Source organism: Lissotriton helveticus, chromosome 1_1 (assembly GCF_964261635.1).
Source record: "Lissotriton helveticus chromosome 1_1, aLisHel1.1, whole genome shotgun sequence".
Classification (NCBI taxonomy): Eukaryota; Metazoa; Chordata; class Amphibia; order Caudata; family Salamandridae; genus Lissotriton; species Lissotriton helveticus.
In genome coordinates, this window is record NC_136057.1 from 922,780,254 (window position 1) to 922,799,982 (window position 19,729).

General features: G+C 47.4%; 1 protein-coding gene across 1 annotated transcript in view; it reads left to right on the forward strand.

Moving 5' to 3' along the window:
* Window positions 1-673: 673 nt before the first annotated feature.
* The window catches only part of DYRK2 (dual specificity tyrosine phosphorylation regulated kinase 2), a 29,702-nt gene continuing 10,646 nt past the window's right edge, over window positions 674-19,729 (forward strand). The window contains exons 1-2 of the mRNA XM_078676467.1: window positions 674-1,053; window positions 2,330-2,493. The gene's annotated coding sequence lies outside the window, so the exon portion shown is untranslated. The remainder of the gene's footprint in view (window positions 1,054-2,329; window positions 2,494-19,729) is intronic.

Sequence of the window (19,729 nt, forward strand, 5' to 3'; positions counted from 1 at the left end):
GGTTTTCAGCTCGCTGTGTCTGCCCTGCCACCAGCAGGAGTGGCGGCTGGATATATGGGCTCCCCAGACTGGGAGGTGTCATTCTGCTGTAAAAGGCCGGGTATGCGGCTGTCACCTAAAGTCCCACCTCCTGGACGCAGGACCCTAGGGGCAGGGAGGCGGCCTCTCGCCGAACTACCCACCCCCTCCATGCTAGCCTGAGGACATGGGCGGCCTCTCGTGAACTCTACCCCACCCCCTCCTAGCCTGGTATGAGCAGCACGGGCAGAGGGGGCGGGGTCTCACTGTACCCCTCGCACCTCACCCCTGGCACACATGCGGGGCCCTCACCCACTCCTCACAGTCGGCTCCCAGGCCCCGGGAGTGGCTTCTCGGCCCGGCAGGGGAGGTCGGATGTCTCTCCGCCCGTGCAGACGGGCGTGCCCACGAGGCTGTCTCGCTGCACCTCCCTCCCACCGAGCTGTCTTTATTTACAGTCATTTCTTCAGCGCCCCATCTGAGCTGCCAATGGCCGCTCGGGGTTGCCATGAGGGGCGGCGGCTGCGGGAGGGGAGGGCGGGACAGGGCTCCCTCCCCAGCCTGTGGTAGGGGCAGTGGGCGCGGCCACCGCAGCGGGAGGCGGCCGCGAGGGGGGTAGCGGCAGCCCCTTCCCAAAGTGCGGTCACTCCCTCTCACCCCTCCCCTGCAGCAGCCATGTTCACCAGGAAACGACAGGCTGCTCCTGTCTGAGCCAGCTGGAGGACGGGGGTCGGGGGAGAGGGGTCCCCGGGTGCAGCAGCCAGGATGCCCGATCTCCTTCCTTGCTCCCCCGCCAGATCCAGGAGCCTGCACGCCCTGTCCCCGTCCCTGCACAAGCACAGCCGAGCTGGCACGGGCTGTGTGTGAGGACGGCTGGCTGGCCGTGCAGCAGGAAATCGCCTTCATTTTCCACACCCCAGCGTCGCCCACACAGGACATGAAACCGGGATCTCGGAGCTTTGGGGGAGTCGCTGTCACTGCTTTTCTATTTTCCTCATTTGTTCTGCACATGGCATGCTGTTTGCTCGGTGGAAGGTGAGTTTACTGTATTTACAGACGGGCATCTCTTTCTAATGCTGTATAGTGAGACTGGTGTTATTTACATTATACAAAAAATCGAATAAACGAGTGCAATAGGTCTTCAGGTGATCGACGTTTTTAAAAATTGTCTCAAACCATCTCATGCATTGCCTCCCTACTCGAATGCCGTTCCCGAATGTCCGCAATTTCCCTGGTAAAATAGCTTATTGTGGTAGGCACCGCTGTCTATAATCTTCCGACCACTATTTCGGCCAGCCTTTGATGACATAACGTGTATGTGTAAAGCGAACGCTCACCCGGGGGCATCTGTGCGCTGAATAACAGATGTTTATTATTACACAACTCAATGGTACTGATTTTATCGACCTCAAAAGGCTGTGGACCCGCTGGGATTTGCACCCGTGACCATAAGGTCGAACACAGGTACCTCCAGTTGGACGCCTTAGTCCACTATGCAGCCAGACCCTGCTGTCCACGCTGAAATGAGTGCTGTTGAGCGGAGTGATATTTACATCTAATAGCACCTTTTATCTAAATATCAGACGATGTCAATAAAATGCTGAGGTTACAAAATAGACAATTTGCTCAATGTACAGGCCTTAGCATATGTTCCCTTTTTTCTGTTAAGGTAGGTTAGTGTGTTAACTGCTAGGTGCGGCGATCTGTGTGCAGCCTTCTGGTGAAAGGTTGCAATCCCGACATGGGTGACTGACAGTCTTCCTTCCGTCCGTCTGAACACCCTTAAAGAGCACATTGGCCATGGAGATGAACGTTACTGCTCAAGCCTCACCAGAGATCTGTGTTTTTGGGACGCTTTCTTTATGTAATGTCATAGTTTGCCCGCTCTTAGTCGTGATATGCAATCGAGATGGAGGGAATCTGTCTGGGTGGACAGAAAGTGGGCCTGTGGAATGACAGGTGAGTCCTCCCTTTTCTTCTAGGCGGGCGAGGCACTGGCAGTGGATGTCATTTTCTGCATGGATGCAATGGTTTGATAATTCCCAATCAGGGGTTTAACTGTAAATGTCAATCACCACTTATATGCCATTAGCAGATTTTGCCGTCCGGCTAAGCTGTTATTAGAGATGTTGGTGCCATTCTTGTTTGCCTTCCTGTACAATGTGTGTTGCCACAGTGATGGCCGGATGAGTCTCACTAGTGTGTATAAGATGGGTCATGCTATTGCCTAAGTGCTATGGACAGGAATGATCCTTGTTTGAGATTGTATGGGTTCCCTACTAATGCGCCTTTTGTTTCTCCTTTGCGTCAGGGCCGGCAGGTGAAGGCGCTGCAAGACAGCGGGAGGTTTTTCCAGACATCGCTGCTGCGGTGCCCAGGTCTGCGAGAGCAGGCCAAGGGTGCCCACTGTCACCCATCACACTGCCTCCGCTCAATACCACCACCGCGACCGCTGCCACCACTGCCACCTACAAGGTAAGTCTTGTGCATGGGCCTATGTGGGGTTTTGGGGTGCATAGAGGCGAGGGAAATATAGAGGCTGCAGTTGTTCATAGTTGTCAATGCTCGTAGGTCAGCTGTCCTGGGCCTGGACCTCAACTTTATGGAGACCAGAAGGAAACCTTGGGAAACCTGAGGTCCAGCACTCTGGGGCTTCCAGCATATGAAGGGCACATGATTCCCAGGCCAGGATAACCGGTGACCCATGGGTTGTACTCCAGAGATGCACACCAATCCGGAGACCATGGTTTCCAAACTCTGGTATTTAAGGTGCGCAGAGGCAACCTCCAGTCGGTATGGTGATCAGTAGAGAGGCCTACATAGGCCTACAGCAATGTGGGGCTGATATTCAGAGCACGTGATGGAGGTAGCATTTGCAAGACCCAGCTGTCTAGCAATATAGGGACAAGCATGGGTGCCCATTATTCAGTAATCTGACGGTGGTTGGGTGGGGACATGGGAAGAGGTAACAGGACAACAATAGCATGCACCTGATACCCGCCCAGTGTGCAAAACAAACAACACAGCCTTCCCAAGGAGTAAGGATCAGGACTGGAAGACCCTGGAGTTATCTGCTGTTAACTCATTGACTTGTACATTTTTCCAGCTGTCATTTTTTGCCAGATGGAGTTCAAAAATAGAAACATAAGAATGGTTTGGGATCCTCAGCCCTCACACGTTTCACGAGATATTGCCCACCACTCCCAGATGCTGCCAGTTGCATCCCCCAAAAGTCCCCAAGAATGCTGCTTCTGAGAATCCCCCCTCCTCTGTGCCACCTGCCTCTCAGTATTAATAGACGGAGGTCCGTGTCCAAGTATCAGACAGGGCTGCCAGCCGGGCAGTCGGTCTGGTCTCGGTTCTGTCTGTGAGGCAGAGGGCGTGGAGGTGGCACCTGCCAGCAGGTACTGATCCACCCAGAGATTGCATGCTTAAAAACTGTTTCCTCCAAAGTGTTCGTGGCGCAGTCTGGCCTCCCTACCTTGCTTTTTACCGGCACTGGCACGGCTCGGCACACCGTGCTGCCATTTTCCATTGTTTGCATAAAATATGCAGCACAGCCTCCGAGGTTAACGCCGCTGTCATTCGTTGTTTCGGCCCCTGACTTTCATGAGAGTGGATTGCTTCTGGCTGCCTGGCTCGGCCCTGAAGGTGGATTTGTGTTTTGCCAGCTTGTCATGGTTTTCATTGTGTGTGCGGTGCATTGTTCTCGCAGCAGGAGTGCCACTTGTGACGGGCGCAGAGACTACGATTGCAAATGGCCCTTTGTTGCACGACGGATGCAGGGGGCTGTTTTAAGTGTATTGACGCTTGCATGGTAGACTCGACCACCCGCCGTGCCGTGTTGGGGGGAGGGGTGTTGGATGCACCAGCGATATTGGGGTGATCTCAGACAGGCACGTGACCGACACCCTGAGGAGTGTGGGAATAGGTGCTTATCTGTAAGAGCCGAGATACGGGAGTTACCCTGCGGGCACGGGTTTTCCATGCCGGTTCACAAGTGTTGGGGCTATTTGTGGACTCGTCAGCCCCCTCCCCGGCTCAGGAGCGGTGGGACGGACAGCTCCATATGTCAGCATGGTATATGTCAGCGGCAAAATACCTGAGCGACTTGTTTTCAGCAACTGAGACTTGCCACATTCTCGTCCCGATGTATGGCTTCTTCTGGCCACCCCCCTGTAGATTGGCACAAAATCACGACAGATTGGTCTGGAAACATGCCTTGCTGCTGGAGGCATTGTAAGCAACCCGTTCATGTGTGCGCTTCATCTGTGAACCGCAACATTGTTGCCTTGGTGAACAGCCGTCCTTGGACTGCACTTGGGTGTCAGCACAGCTGCGGGATTCGGGAAGTAACGTAGAAACGTGATGTTTATAACGAACCTAAAGCAGGTAATGCACAGCAGAATGTTGTTTCCATTGGTAAAAAAAAGATAGCCTTTACTGCGCCCTTAAAATTGCACCCCAGATTACGGACCCACAGCTCTATTTTTGTGTGTTGACTTGTGTAGCTCACAGTGCTAACACAACTCTAAAGAGGGGAGGTGTTGAGGAAAAATATTAGATTTGTTAAAGTAAGAGTTTGGCTATTGGACTCTGCAACAAATAAAATCGCTAGAGTTTCTAAACGTTGTCCTTCCCCAGAGACCTGTCTGCCTGTCCATGACCTTTCACAGCCACTTCCTGTGGACTGATGTGCTCACGGGGCCTTAGCTCCAGGCCATTTCCTTCACTCCCAGCTTAAGCCCCCTGAGTGAATCTTGCACTTTCCTCCCCCACCTTCAACGCCCAGATTCAATTCAAACGAGTGTTTTCCCAAACAGGTGCACACTTTTGCTGTCCTCCCTATTGTCATGACCGGTTGCAAACTTCCTAGGCCTCCCCCATCAACATACATATGTTGTGGTCGACTTTCTCAAAAGATTGTCGTCTAGTCATCGCTCTCATTAATCTCGGATGTGCCCGAGCTGGTATTCAGCCATTAATGCAAATCTTTAATGTCTGTCCCGTAGTATTTCTTCTGTTGCATTTTATTGCTTATCCTCCGCATAATTACGTTTTTAAATTTCAGTGGCAGAGATCTTCTCGCACAGCCACCCATTAAGTAAATGTGTAATTGTAAACTTTGCAGCCTTGGATTCGCTTTCATGCACAGTTTGGCTGTCTGATGTAACACCCGCCGGCTTCTGCCCACACCCACTAAGAAGCCCCATGCCACCCGTGTCACGCTCAGCCGGGCCTAGTGGACTTCCACGTTTGCCCTTTTCCTTTCCTAAGAATGATCTTGTAAGCAGGGCCGGCGGGACTGTGGGTTGCCCAGCACATCATTTTTAATTTTAGCGCTGTACTCTCCCAAACCAGGTAGATTGCATAAACACATATAGTGTCGCCTCAGCACCAAAGAACCCTTCATGTATACACCTCTTGTAATCAAAGACGTGCCACATTTATTAGTCTGTGCATCCAAGTTATGCTGTTTGGAGTGAGCCTTGTGGTCAGATTATAAAACCCCTGGAAGCATCTGATCTAGTGTAGAAACAGACCCCCTCCCCCCACCTTCCAGCAGGACAGTCTTTCATTTTTAGTATGCACACCTTTCACTAACAGTCTCAACTATTATTAAAAAAAAGAGACGGAAATGTCCACGTTTCTTCTCGAGTCTGAGTTTCTTTGCAGTAATTGCTACTTCGAGTGTAGTGTTCTGTGACACAAACGTGTATTTTCATACATCGCTAAAGACAACATTTTCATGACAAAGAGCGAAACAGCCTTTCCACCTTATTTCAATTTCCCCGAAAACGTAACACCTCAGCCAGTCCTTTAAGTTCGAACGTTGACACCGTCGCGACAAAGTGTCACCTCTCTAAGTACCGCATTAAAGCAATCAACAGCAGGCCCGTGAGCTTATGCAAAGCGTCTGGCCTGGTGTCCAACCCCCGTCTAGCGATTGTAGCTGCTTTTGATCTGCTTGAGCTGGAAACAAACAATAAAGGCGCAGCTTCACAATCCTGTTTTTCCAGTGCATGTTTGGAAGTTCCAAAATGCAAAGTGCTGCTGGCTAAAAAAAGCCACATCTGACGGAAAGCTGCACCAAGAGAAATGCATAGCATTGGCATATCTGTGCAGCGGCCACCCCTTTGAGGCTGGAAGAATATTACTCACTGCCCCAGAAATGTGTGTCCAAAGTAGGGCCAACCGAAGAGGATCTATCGTAGATTCTTAGGACAATCTGTAATCTGCAAATACATTCAATTGAAATGTACTGTATGTAAACATATTTTATGCAGATGTGAAAAACGAGCATGGACACGCAGCTAATTTGGACATTCATGACCTAGATGTTGCTTAAACTTTATGAAAAGCGCAATTCACCATCGATTTTCTTGAATCCTGGTGAGTTTTTATTGTAACCACAGACACATGTCTAGCTGCATTAGGAACAAACATAGATCGTCATGTTAAGGTTGAATGTAAAAAGGCTCAATCATGAAATCTGGTTTAAGACACTCCACCAGCTCCACATTGTGCAGAGGACAAGAATTTGTATTTGAACTACAATGTAAATCTCTTTTTTAGGCATGGGTCCAGGACGCTTGCAGACAAAGTTTTTGCATGCATGATTAGGAAAAAGTCTCTAATCAAGACATACCTAACTAACATGGCCACAGAAATCCAAATGGCAAAAACATAAGAGAAGGTCTTTCTGAGTTCGATGTCCCTGATCCCACAGCCACCTTCCAGTCACCGACATCTGTGGTCTGCTTTTGATGCACAATCAATCTCTTCCACTATCACTTACACCACAAACAGTCCCTGTACACAGTCCACCCTAGGCAAATAATTTTTAACAACACTGGATCTTCTAATATGCAAAAGTCCTAAGATACACATTTGTAAAAGGTGGTAGATAAGCTGATCGAATGCTTTTATTCAGGAACCAAGTCACTGTGGAAATTGTTACACTTTTAAATATGTTTTTGGAAGGGCTTTTTTTGCTCGTCTTTTGTCGGTTTTACTGGGCTTCTGGAACTAGGTCTCCTCTGGCTATTTTACCTTCATTGGTAGGGGTTACCTGCGCTCTTAAAAAGAAACTTCGGAGGAGCGGTTAGGTCTGTACCATCTATTTAAATATGTGGGGGTGAAGCTGGAAATCCGGCCCTTAAGTGAGGTACAAAGCCTTCACTGTCAGCATGCTGGTGCTTGAAGTGGTACAACCATCCCCAGCCAAGTGTAACCATTCCTTGGCTGCCCACTAATACCTGAATCTTAAATACCCTTGCTTTGTGCAATTTCAGGGACAAAATAGGTGGTGGCCACCATTTGTAAGAGAGGTAGCATTCTATCCCAAAGCTACCAGCCGGCAAGTTAAACTTCGTGCTGTGCTAGGATTAGCCTACTCCAAACAACCCTGGTCAGAATTCCACACCACCTGTCCAAAAGAAGTGTGTAATGTGGTGGTTAAAGGTGATGCGCTGGATGGAAATCCCATGAGAGGTTCCCACAATAGCTGGATCATCGTTCTCCAGTCCACACTTCTCTGCCTGGCTCACACTAACAGACACCAGCACAGCTACTTGCTGTTCAATGACCACTCAAGATTTGTTACATAGCCATGGCTAGATTGGAACATTTGTTACACACCATTTTGATTTCTGCCTTAAATTGCATTTTGTCACTAGCATTGCACCCTTTTTCCACACTTTTCTGCAAAAATGTATAAAAAGCCATACATTGTTTTAGTATCCTTGATTTAGTAAGGTATAGTGCAATGATCACTTCGCCTATTTGGTTTATGCAATACTGTGGCAGAAGAGAAGGGTGCTATGATCTTGGCCTTCTAGTTTATTTCCCCTTTTAGTAAGCATCACTATGAAGATGACAAGACCAGTCCAAACTCTTCTTCGGGGAGCTGCAAAAAAGTATAATTTCTTCTTTCTGTAATAAATTGAGAAGTGATCTCGCGCTTTACAGTGGCTATTTCACTTTACAGTGGCCTTCCCATTCGCCCATTTGAATGCAGTGCTGTTACTGGGTGGGCATAGCTGTACAATTGCGTGATTAGTATGTCTCCCCTGCTCATTCTCCAACTTGCGAACAAAATATGTAAAATTGGTTGCCTGTGTGCAAACTGAAAAGGTCTCTTCTTTTAGCCAAGCCTTTCACTGGAGCATTTTCTTATCATCAGTTGTCAGTGCCACTTCATTGCCTGTGGTGTATGCTTTCCATTCAGCTCTTTTGGTGTTATGGCACTAAAATGGTGCACAGAATTCAGGCTGGATTTTCGGCATCCACGTACCGTATGTTCTGACTGCTCCACTACAACTTTGTGATGGACCTTCATCTCACTGTCAACTGTATTTGATGCTGGTAGAAGAACCAACCGTACCGAGTGAGGGGAGCAGAGTAACAGTTTTATCAGAGTGAGGGGGGTGTGGTCATGTGTGGGGGCATCTGATGCGAGAGGTTACATTTGTCTTGCATGCAGTGCCAACCTCTGCCTCATTGGTTGCTGAAGTGTGGCGATGAAAGCATTAATTGAGTCATTTTCAGTTTGTTGTCTTTGTCTTTTGCAGTTGACAAGTGACAAAACTTGGAACTTTTTCTATAAAAGATAAAGGACCATTAAGGAAGTCAATTTGGGAGATTGAAGCACTGGGGCTGTACGGTCAAAAATGTAACCAAAAGATCAAAGACAATCCCGTAAGCAGCAGGTCAATAAACCATGAGCTCTAGATTGGCTACAGTGTTCTTGAGCTCCCTACTTAATTATAGAAAATTAAAGAGCTTGTGCAGTGTGGGTGAATGTGAAAAATAAAAATAGAAAAGGCAGCCTGCCAACTTCAGCGAATTGCAAGTTTTTTTCCAGGAATTCCTTTCTCCCTCTGAATTTCCTATGTTAACCCTTGTGCTTTCACTGGGACATGATGCCGATCTCCTTATGTAGGGGGCACAGATAAGGCCACAAGTTCATGTTCGGGGGCAGGTGGTGTTAACATGGTTTTTGACTCTGTGTAGTCACAGTCTAAGAGCAAAAGCAGGAGGTCAGGTTGCAGTGGAGCTTGTTCAGCCTTTCTGAGCTTGGGTTTGGGACAGTATCTTAGAGTGGGTATGAAATCTTTAAGAACATCGTCGGCTGTAGGCAACATGCATGAGAACAAGGCCAGTATAGTGGAGATGCAACTTAAAAGCTACTGTCAGGCATCTATTATGAAGTGGCTGGACCTCAGTATAGAGGGGAAAGTTAGGAAAGAGGTCACATATCCCAGATGCCTTTGTAGTGAATTTTTTTACAATTCTTTGTAACAGATCTTCTCTTGCAAAGTTAAAGTGATGAAAACTTCTAGTATCGGCTCTTGAGTCGGGGTCTGGAGTTTTTTCTCCAGCTTCATAGGTTCTAAGATGTTCATGCTCAATACATCAGTAATGCATTCCTCTAGGTCATCCATATGCAGCTCATCCCCAGTTCACTGTGCTTTCCCTCACAGTACAGAAGAGCTAATCCCTTCTCTGCTGTGGCAAGAGATAGTCTTAAAGTTCATTTGTTCAATGTAATTTAAGAGTGTGAGACAAATAAACAGTCCTGAAGGTAGAGACCTCTGCAGAGGGCTCAAGAGTTAGAACGAGGGACCGACTGATCCATTCTTCACATCATGGACTGCCTCCTTCCATCCTCATTCCTTTGTAGCAATCCCTGGCGCCCCTACACACTTCACTCCTCCTCAAGTATCCACAATAGTGGAAGGTTGAAGCTCCTGGGCCTCTCCTGCTGGAAGCTAGAGGGGCCTAGCACTGCGGTTGTGCCACTCCTGTAGCTCTGCTACCAGCCTAGTTTGCTGGCTGTGGGTCAGCGAATATATTTCCGCCTCCGCGTTTCAAATTCTAGGTTTTTACATTTGAAACACAGTCCATAGTTGTGAAAGAAACTTCTGTTGATCTAAGTTTAGGCCTCTGCTTTGGCAGCAGGTATGATTTTAAGGGAGATAGCCTTCCCAAACAAAATGGCTGGAGTTGAGAACATGCCGAGAATGAATTGTTTATTGTGTTTAATTCTTTCATAGCATTTAATGTCACCTGAAATTCCTCCCAGAGCCCTGAAAGGAATAGGTGTAATGAGAAAGAGGAATAAGGGGAGGAGGTCGGAATAGGGGAACAAAGAGAGGAAGGAGCTTTTTGGGTTAAGTTTTCTTCTCCAAAACAGAATTTCGACAGACAAGAGAATTGTGACGTCTCTCTCTCTCTCTCTCTCCTCTTTCTCCTCTCCTTTCTCTCTCCCTCTCTCTCCCTTTCCCTCCCTCTCCCTCCCTCGCTCCCTCCATCTATCGCCCTCCCTCTCTGAACAATCGTTCGTGCCAATAGGTACTGGAGCGCTTTGTATACAGATAAAGGTTTCACCTTTGTCCGGGACATTGTCTGCAGGAAACGTGGGCAGGGGCGTGCAGGAAGGAGCAGAATGAGATCTGCAGGAAGGCAGGGTTTTGAAAAGAGGGTGATGACATCCGACCCAACACCAGAGCCCCTTCCTTCAAAACGTGGTCAGGTAGAACTGGAGGAGGGGGCAGCCAGGCTGAAACCTAAAATGAGTGCATTCATCAAGTGCACTCGGTTGTCAACTCATCTATGAGAGGCAAGTAAGTGGGGTTCTCAGAAGAGTTAGTACCCCACAAAGATAGCAATGGCATTGCAGTAACTTCACAGTGGGAAAAGTTAAAGAAAGTGCTGTCTTAGGAGGCAGCAGTAGAGTTGTGTGTGGCATCAGACATGGATCGGGTGATACCATATTCAAGCTCAAACCTGGACTTGTTTAACTCATGAGTGATCTTAGAGTTACTGTCACGCATTAGCATGATTACATTGGAAGTCTGGTTTCAGTCACATTGATGGGTCACTGGTTCTGTGAGTGACAACTCAGATACGATGCTTGTGACATCGCCAATCCGCATTCACGTTTCTTTGGGTCCAGGTTGTTTCCCTCGCTGCACAGGCTCCACAGTCAGGTCATCACCTGTAAGGACCTACTTTATTCAATAGGGGCCCGGCTAGTACCTCGTGGACAACCACAGTCATTTGTCATTCAGCCAGCCCCTGCATACTCAAAGAAAAAGGTGATCAGGTGAAGATCTTACCTACTTGTAGAGTGCAGTGCATGTCGCCTAAACGAAGTTAAAAACGCCAATGGCTGAGACTTGCCACGGCTGGGCAGAAGGGCTAATGTTATATGTATAAGCCATTTCTGTGCAAAGTTTTTCTAAACACAGCAGCCTCCCTCTGTGGATATGAAGTGCAAAAAGAGGACCCAAATGGCACGTTGGTGTTTGAGTGAATTGACCCTGAGACTGGTTCTTTGTACTGGCTCGTGCTGGGCTTGCAGGATCTAGAATTGCTATTACTGAGTGGCGAGTGCCTGCCATGTGGGAAAAACATTGAGTGGTTAGATAGCAATCATTGACCAACAGTTCCTTTAAGGCGGATGTAAGAGGAGCATTTCAAGGCCAAACCCCCCTCCTTCCCCTGTCCCATAAGGGATACGGAGACTCATTTTAGAACCACCCTCCTCTAGTGTCTCTGTGAGTCTACAATAATACTGTAGTATGCTTTTGTTGATTTGGGTAACTGAGCCTTAGTTTTCGTCCAGTGCAAGGCCCTGCTGATTCGGTTATACAATGGGAGCAAGGCCTGCTTGATATTGGAGCACTCAATCTCATTTGCAACTTTGAAGGGGAACTCCCATAACATGGCCCTTGCCATCTCCCGCAAACCTGCCCACCCTTTGGAATCCTTGTTCAAAGTTCTAGACAATCTGGGGAAAAGATGGTGAGGATGAGTACAGCTAAAGCTGGCATCAGGCCATCTCAGCATCCATGTTAGAAGCTCTCACTTTATCCAGATGGATGGTGCTTCAGACAGAGCAAGCAGCATGATCGCTACAGGGACACGTGGGTGGGAGTGATTCTTTCACACAGTGGGTGCTTCCCCCGCCACCCCTCCCCCAAATGTTTTTCAGCAGAGATCCCTGTGATTCGATATTCTGTATAGCCATCTCTGTATATCACCGAACCGGATATGGTTGGAATAGGGCACCATGACATGGACAGGGTGGAGTAGATTGAGTGAGCACCAGTGATGAGTGAGGTGAGAAGTGGCCTGGCGGCAGTCCTCAGGTGGGAAGTAGCATGGTAGAGGTACAGCAGCGAGCAACAAGGACTGCCTGGGGTGGCAGGAAAAAGATGACAGGTGAGCTCACATGTTAGTGGAATAGAGCCAGTGTCAGTGAATGGTCACAGCATGAGACCACACAGGGAAGTGAGATGGTGACATGGACTAAAAAAGAAGGGAGAGAAAGGGAGCTGGGCACAAAGTGGCCTGGTAACTTTGACCAGATGAGAAGCAGTAATGGGTAGTGGGACAAAAAGAAGTTTTTTTATGGCACCTGGGCCTGTATGGGAACAGCGCTAAAGTGTACCGAAACGGAAATGGGTGAAAACTGGACTGGGTGGTGGGCAAGTCGGAAAACAGTGCTGCAATTGCGACTGGGTGGGAGGAGGACACTTCATCAGGAAGTTAATATCAAGTAGACAGAACAGCGCACTGGAATCCAACAGGGGGCTAGTTTGTGTCCTCTTGAAGGACTGAGTAGTGAAAATCGCTGTAAAGGGTGTGGAGTGCTGATGCAGCCTCCCAAGTTGGATACATCTACGCTTCCAAACACGGAAGCTTCAACATCAGTGTTCTCAGCTACTACAAACAAAGAGGAACTCTATGCTAATGACATCAGCGTGACCCTTCTATATTTGCATCTCAGTTTATTTCCAGCTCAGTTTCTCTACTCTTTTTTATAGCATTGATCCAGGGCGACCAGTTAGTCTTGTTTGGTGCATAGATAACGTAGTGAGTTGGATCTGGGATGGTCCACTACATGCTCCCCCTCCCACCCCCTTCTTCTGTAGAATGTATATACATTCTGCATAAGCCTGTTCTTAGGCATCAAGATGGAAGTGCGGCCGCTCCCATTTTCTTACCCACCATGTCCTGTCAGCAACAGTAGTTCAAAGTCGTGACCCCGTTTTGATCAAAAGCCGAGGGCTAGAGTCAACTATATGATTTAATATGTAGAGCGGAGAGGCTAGTGTGTAGGTGCACCCTTCTAGTCCCTGCGGCTAGAGTTGCACTGTCAGGAGTAGGAAGCGGCGTGTAAATGCTACTGCGGCACAGGAGGATAAACTACAATAATGAAATTCTGTTTATTATTCGTGACATACTTACTGTCCTAGGAAAGAAGTGTGGGTCTCAGTTATGCACCTTAGTAGTCCTGTAAATCGAGGGACCGAGCAGGGGTGCCCTCTATCCTCTGCATATCATTTGGTTTCACCTACCAGACAGCACAAGCTGGTTGTCTGGTTGCGAAATACCCGTTGTGAATATATTTGGGATTACAGCCTGTCCGTTTGTTACTATTAGTTGGATTTATTGTCACTTTAATTAGCTTGCTTCTTATTTGATGGCTACCTTCCGCCTCTTGCTTCTTGTGTTTGTCCCTTTCCTTGAGCATATTCTCTTTACGATCCTTTTGATTGGCTGACTTGTATCCTTCCCACTGGTCACGTTTAGAGGGAACTTTTTCTTTTTCACTGTGAAACATTTCCCTTTACTGTTCAGAGTTTCCTGAGTGAAAAGTATTTGAAAAAAATAAATCATGCTATTTATAAAGATTGAAACCATAATGTAAGGTTTTGAGGTATCATAAAGTATTAGTTTGCGTTTCCTGCAGCATTTTGAAATGTTTTTTTCCTTAACGCTTTCTTTAAGCAATACTTTACAAACAAATATTGGCAAAGCCAACAGCTCGGCCCTCGCATTATAAAGGTGAGGTCTATTGGTTTTGCCAATGCTTATCGAATGAAGTCAGTACACACTGGTCGCGTGTGCATACTTAGTATTTCGTGACAACAGCTCTTTGGGTTTGATGTTTATTGATAGTAACAGAGGCACTGTGATATCAATCACGATGAGCCTTATGTCATCATTGATGTTATCTGTGTTATTTGTGATGTAATCTGAAGTGCTAAATTAGAAGCACATTGCAGAATGGGCGAGGTTTGCTTTCCAGGACTGGCGCATTTTGCTATTTGTGTAAGTTAATTTCGAAACCCTAACGTGACTTCGCCTGAATTTTGTTCTAAATCGTTCTTATGGAAGGTGCCAATGCTCTATGGGTTTTTGGCAATAAATATCTGAGCGTTTTTTAACTGTATTTCAATTTTATGTGCCAAAAATATACACCCTTGTGGTCACCTTTACGGCACATTATGTGAAGTTTTTTTTTTTTTTGCTCAGGTGCCAGCTTGATGTTAAACTGCAACATCAAACTGCAAAATTATATAGAGATCACTATTCGCAATTTTAAAGACCACTGCTCACATAGTGGGAAGTACTCGCGGTTTCCATGAAAGGCAAGGCAAGCTACGTCGTCATTTTAAGGGCTCTGGCATACACATCCTTATTCATCTTTATCCATAAGCCTTTGCCTGTAGGCTAATGTTAATTCTGGAATGAGTAAAATAATGTAGTGGTGCTTCCTTCTCCATGTTGTTCAGTTTTTTAGCCCTTTAAGGAGGAAGTTCACAGCTGTTAACATCTGAGAATTGGGTCATGTCACATTGGAAATTACAAAAAGAACAATTGATGGACAGCATGCAGAACAATGTCATACATTCACCCCAGCACAGAGATCTGGGCCTAAATCCATCGTTTCTTATGCTCCGATGCCATTCCAGTTTGAACCCAGCCATATGCTATGCAAATCAGTCTTGACCCTGCTCTCAATGGGAACAGTCCAACCCGAACTGCCATGCCAGGTCCTCCCTGGACTGGAAACAAGCATCCTAGGACTGGTTTCGGGGTTTAACCCCTCATCAGCCAAGGTAGCTTGACACCAGTGGCATGGAGAGGACAGGACCAAGTCTGGGGCATACCCGTCCCACTCGGGGTGAGAAATGCAAAAAGATCAATTGATGGACAGACATTGCACACATAGATGCACGATTTTGACACATTGCAGTTGGAGAATAATAAACAAAATAGTTTGTTTAACTTGTGAAGGTTTAATTGCAGATGACTGCTTTGCGGAGTTAGTGATCTTTGGCAAATTGGTAATGGGGTAAAGTACTTACTCCTGCATATGTTTTTTGTGGGGTAGCTAGTATCCAAGTGTCCTTGTTATTTATCACCCTGGTTTTGAGTTACAACAATTAGGAAAGTGAAGACCAAGTTCTGTGTAGGTGGTGCGCTCTAGCCGGTCCCAAGCTGGGAAAAAACATCTGTGTGCATGTAGTTTTCCCGCAGCTTTTTAGATCTGGAGATCTGCTGGTACATTTGTTAGAGGCCATTGTGACTCCGAAGCTAGGCAGTGGCTGCCGAATGGGTTAAAAGAAAGCAAATTGTGTTCACGGGCCAATTTGCATTGTCCAAGCCTCAGGGACCCACTAACACTTCAAAGTGACTGAAGGATATCTTTGTAGAAAGGAACTAGGTGAAGTCCCAGTTGATGCTCCTCTGAAATAGAAATTGCCATTCCTGCGTGCAAGAGCAAAAACACAACCATTTTTAAAGAGATCACACGCATAGTAATCGGTAGAATAGATCTGTATTATTTAATTGATGTCTCCTGCCAGCTCAATGGTATCCAATTCATAATTTCAGATTTGAAAAACTGTTGGCTAAGATGACCCACAGGCCTGTCTATTCATTGGCCTGGGTGTGCCAATAAATCCCTTCTAATCCTTATTATTCTGTAAAATGTGCTTGGCAGTGAGCACTTCTCCATGTTCGTTTGTTACGAGAGTTTCCGAGAAGTCGGTGTACACTATACTAAGCACCTCCAAGCAGAGGTAGCCTTGGGGCTGTGCCAGTCTATCCATGACGTCTCACAAGGTGTGCAGCAGTCAACATTATTCTGCAGACAAAGACCTGAAAGAACATCCCAACAGCATCAAAATGGCTTCTACCCCACCTGCAGTTAAAAAAGAAATGAAAGACGGATCTCCGCACTGAGCACCGCCTGCCCACAATAGGAACCTAGGTAAAGCCGGCCTCTAGGGAATGATCTTGAATCTTCTTGTTGGCTCACACCCTGTCATCAGCGCCCCATCACTCTCCGGGTAGGTTTGCACTGTGCAAGTATCTGTACTTGTGCACAGTGGCATGAGTAATGCAGGTTGGCGGTGGCTAACCCAAACATTTTGCATGTTATGGGGAGTAAAGCAAGAGTAAGAAAAAAGGCACCCAGTGTGCCTTTCACCCAATTTGCCTTCCACCCAGTTTGCCTTCCCCCCAGTGTAACTTATTATTATATTATTATTATTGGGACATTTGTAGAGCGCTGCGTTACGCACACCGGCGTGTCCACGCGCTAAAAGAAGGAGAGGCAGCGAGCAGGGAGCACAGAGCAAAGCGGACACTTATTTAGAGTAGAGGAATGTTTTCAGTTTTGCTCGGAACCTAGCTTCCTCCGGTTCCAAGCGCAGGTCCACTGGTAGTTTATTCCAGAGTGCCAAGAGTGTCTTCCCCCCCAGTGTGCCTTCCCCCCCAGAGTGCCTTCCCCAGAGTGCCTTCCCCAGAGTGCCTTCACCTAGTGTAGCTTTCGCCCAGTGTGCCTTCACCCAGTGTGCCTTCCAACCAGTGTGCCTTCCAACCAGTGTGCCTTCACCCAGTGCACCTTCACATAGTGCGCCTTCACCCAGTGTGCCTTCCACTCAGTGTGCCTTCATCTAGTGTAGCTTCCACCCAGTGACCCTTCCACCCAGTGTGCCTTCTACCTAGTGTGCCTTCCCCCCAGTGTGCCTTCCCCCAGTGTTCCTTTCACCCAGTGTACCCTTTGCTCAGTGCACCTTCACATAGTGCGCCTTCACCTAGTGTACCTTTCACCCAGTGTGCCTTTGCCTAGTGTGCCTTGCACCCAGCGTGCCTTCCACCCCTTATGCCTTCCACCCCTTGTGCCTTCCACCCCCTGTGCCTTACACCCCTTGTGCCTTCCACCCCTTGTGCCGTTCACCCAGTGTGCCTTCCACCCAGTGTGCCTTCCGCCCCTTATGCCTTCCGCCCCTTATGCCTTCCACCCCTTATGCCTTCCACCCCTTATGCCTTCCACCCAGTGTGCCTTCCACCCCTTGTGCCTTTCACCCAGTGTGCCTTCCACCCCTTGTGCCTTTCACCCAGTGTGCCTTCCACCCCTTATGCCTTCCACCCCTTATGCCTTCCACCCCTTGTGCCTTCCACCCAGTGTGCCTTGCCTTTCACCCAGTGTGCCTTCCATCCCTTATGCCTTCCACACAGTGTGCCTTCCACCCCTTATGCCTTCCACCCTGTGTGCCTTCCACCCCTTATGCCTTCCACCCATTATGCCTTCTACCCCTTATGCCTTCCACCCAGTGTGCCTTCCCCCCAGTGTGCCTTCCCCCCAGTGTGCCTTCCCCCCAGAGTCCCTTCCCCCCAGAGTCCCTTCCCCCCAGAGTCCCTTCCCCCCAGAGTCCCTTCCCCCAGAGTGCCTTCCCCCAGTGTGCCTCCCCCCCTAGTGCCTTCCACCCCTTGTGCCTTCCACCCCTTATGCCTTCCACCCAGTGTGCCTTCCACCTAATGTGCCCTGGCTTTCACCCAGCTTGCCTTCACCCAGTGTGCCCCATCAAAGGTAGTTCCCATGCTCAGTGGATTTCATCAAGTCATGACTATAGGATGCGAGTGCACGTACATTTTTTTTATTAAGTAACACCCACCAGTTAGTGCGTCCATATCTCAGACAAAACCCCACAACAAATCTGCATTCAGTGCTATTTCAAAAGTGGCTTTGTTTGCCTGTTGCTGCCACCAAACGTGCTAGAAAGGGGAAGCCCGGGCGATGCCCAGCCAGCAAGGCCGAGGCACGTGAATGCGTCACCGCCCCTGTTGTGAAGTGTGCCAATTGTTGCCTGTAATCCTGGAGGCCTCGCCGGTGCTCGAACAAATGGTGTTAACATGCAGCCGCACGGGCCGCGGCCCTGCACAATGGAGCAGTAATCCTGCACTCTTAATTAGTCCGTGCTCCTGACACCCAGAGTCTTTATTTACAAGGAGACAACTGTTGCTGAGTGCAAGGAAGCAAACAAAAAACACGAGCAAGAACCACTGCTTTTGTCATTAGGAAGTCAAACAAGCCCTGAAAAAAAACACTATGATCCCAAATATACCCCATCTACCTACAAAACGTGCTGCCAGTTTTAACTTCCTAAACCAGTTTTGTGTGGAGATATTTTTATATGGCAGATAGATATTTTGATAGTTGATGTTTTGTGAGTCTACATTTTTTCAGTCTCTTATTTTTACAAGCTACATTGATTCCAATGCAACAATTTGCAAGAGAAGTGTTACACTTGACTATGAAAGTGTTGTTATAAGAGAAGAGTTGGTGGTACCGTGCCCTGGACCCTGCTTCACAAAAAGTGGCCCTATGCCTGTGTCAGAGTATTTTGCCAAGCGCACCTCATCTTGTTGCCATGGGGGGCGCATTGCAGGGGAGTTACGGAATCCTACTGCCCCCAGGTCTCTACAGCTGGTCCTTCGATGGGCAAACACTGACAGGTCCACAGAAGCTATCACTAAAGTGACCTCTCAACTACACTCTGAAGCACATTGCTATCCGCATAAGGGGACTACTTAATTGGATAAACCTGAGCGAGTAAGGAATCAGTATTACTGCATGCGTGCAGTAAGTAAAGACGCAATACAGAATTATGTTTTTGATATTTGGGAAAATCAGTTTTTTATTGGTTGAGGACCTCCCACTGCATAATAATAACATGTATCTGTTCAATTGAATGCCTTCCTTTTTAGGTCTTCTCTATAGACCGTTTTAGCTGTGTTTTGACAAAGACCGTATGTCTCTAACACACAAATATACATACATAGTGGGGTTTGGGTCAGCCCCTTGCTCTTGATTGAATGTTTTTTTCCTATCTCATTTCCCTGGTTATTTGATTGCTTTCTTCGTATTCGTGTCCAACCGCGGGAAGATTTCCTGTTTACGGCTTTTTGATTGGCTCACCTATGCCCTTTTACTGCTTATATTCAGGAAACTGCATTTTCCTTTTTTTCTTCTAGCACTCTATGGAAGTACATATGTTTATTGTTAACTCTCTCTTGTGTGCTGCTTCCCCCTAATGCCCCCCCAGGCTCTCTGAATTGCTTGCTACTTTTCCCCTACAGCAATGTAATTGCTTCACCACTGTATTAAAAAAAACATTTTTAACCTACTCCCCAGAGCCCTCTCCCTCTCTTTTGTTGCTCCCCTGCTCCTCCCGCCCACACTTTTTTCAGAGTTTTTCATTTTCGACGTTTGGTGAGCCAGGCAGCTGCAATTTGCTGCTGGGCCGCTCCTTTCATAACATGCGCTTTCACATCCATTTTATAATTTCTTTTTAACTAATGCTTGGAGATTGACGCCGCCATCTTGGAATGGCTGCATCATTCCATAAGTGCATGAATCTTTAGTGACGTTTGAACCACGTACACATTTTCAAATTATTCCAACGTAGCATCATGATGCGTCAATGCACTTTTTTATTACTTTGTTGTGATGCTTTTTAACATAGGCTACGATGTACTTTAAAAAAAATCATTTTATTGCGTTTTTGCTGATGCAAAATAGCATCTGCAAAAAAAGCATTAGCAAAGCCCAAAAGGTCTG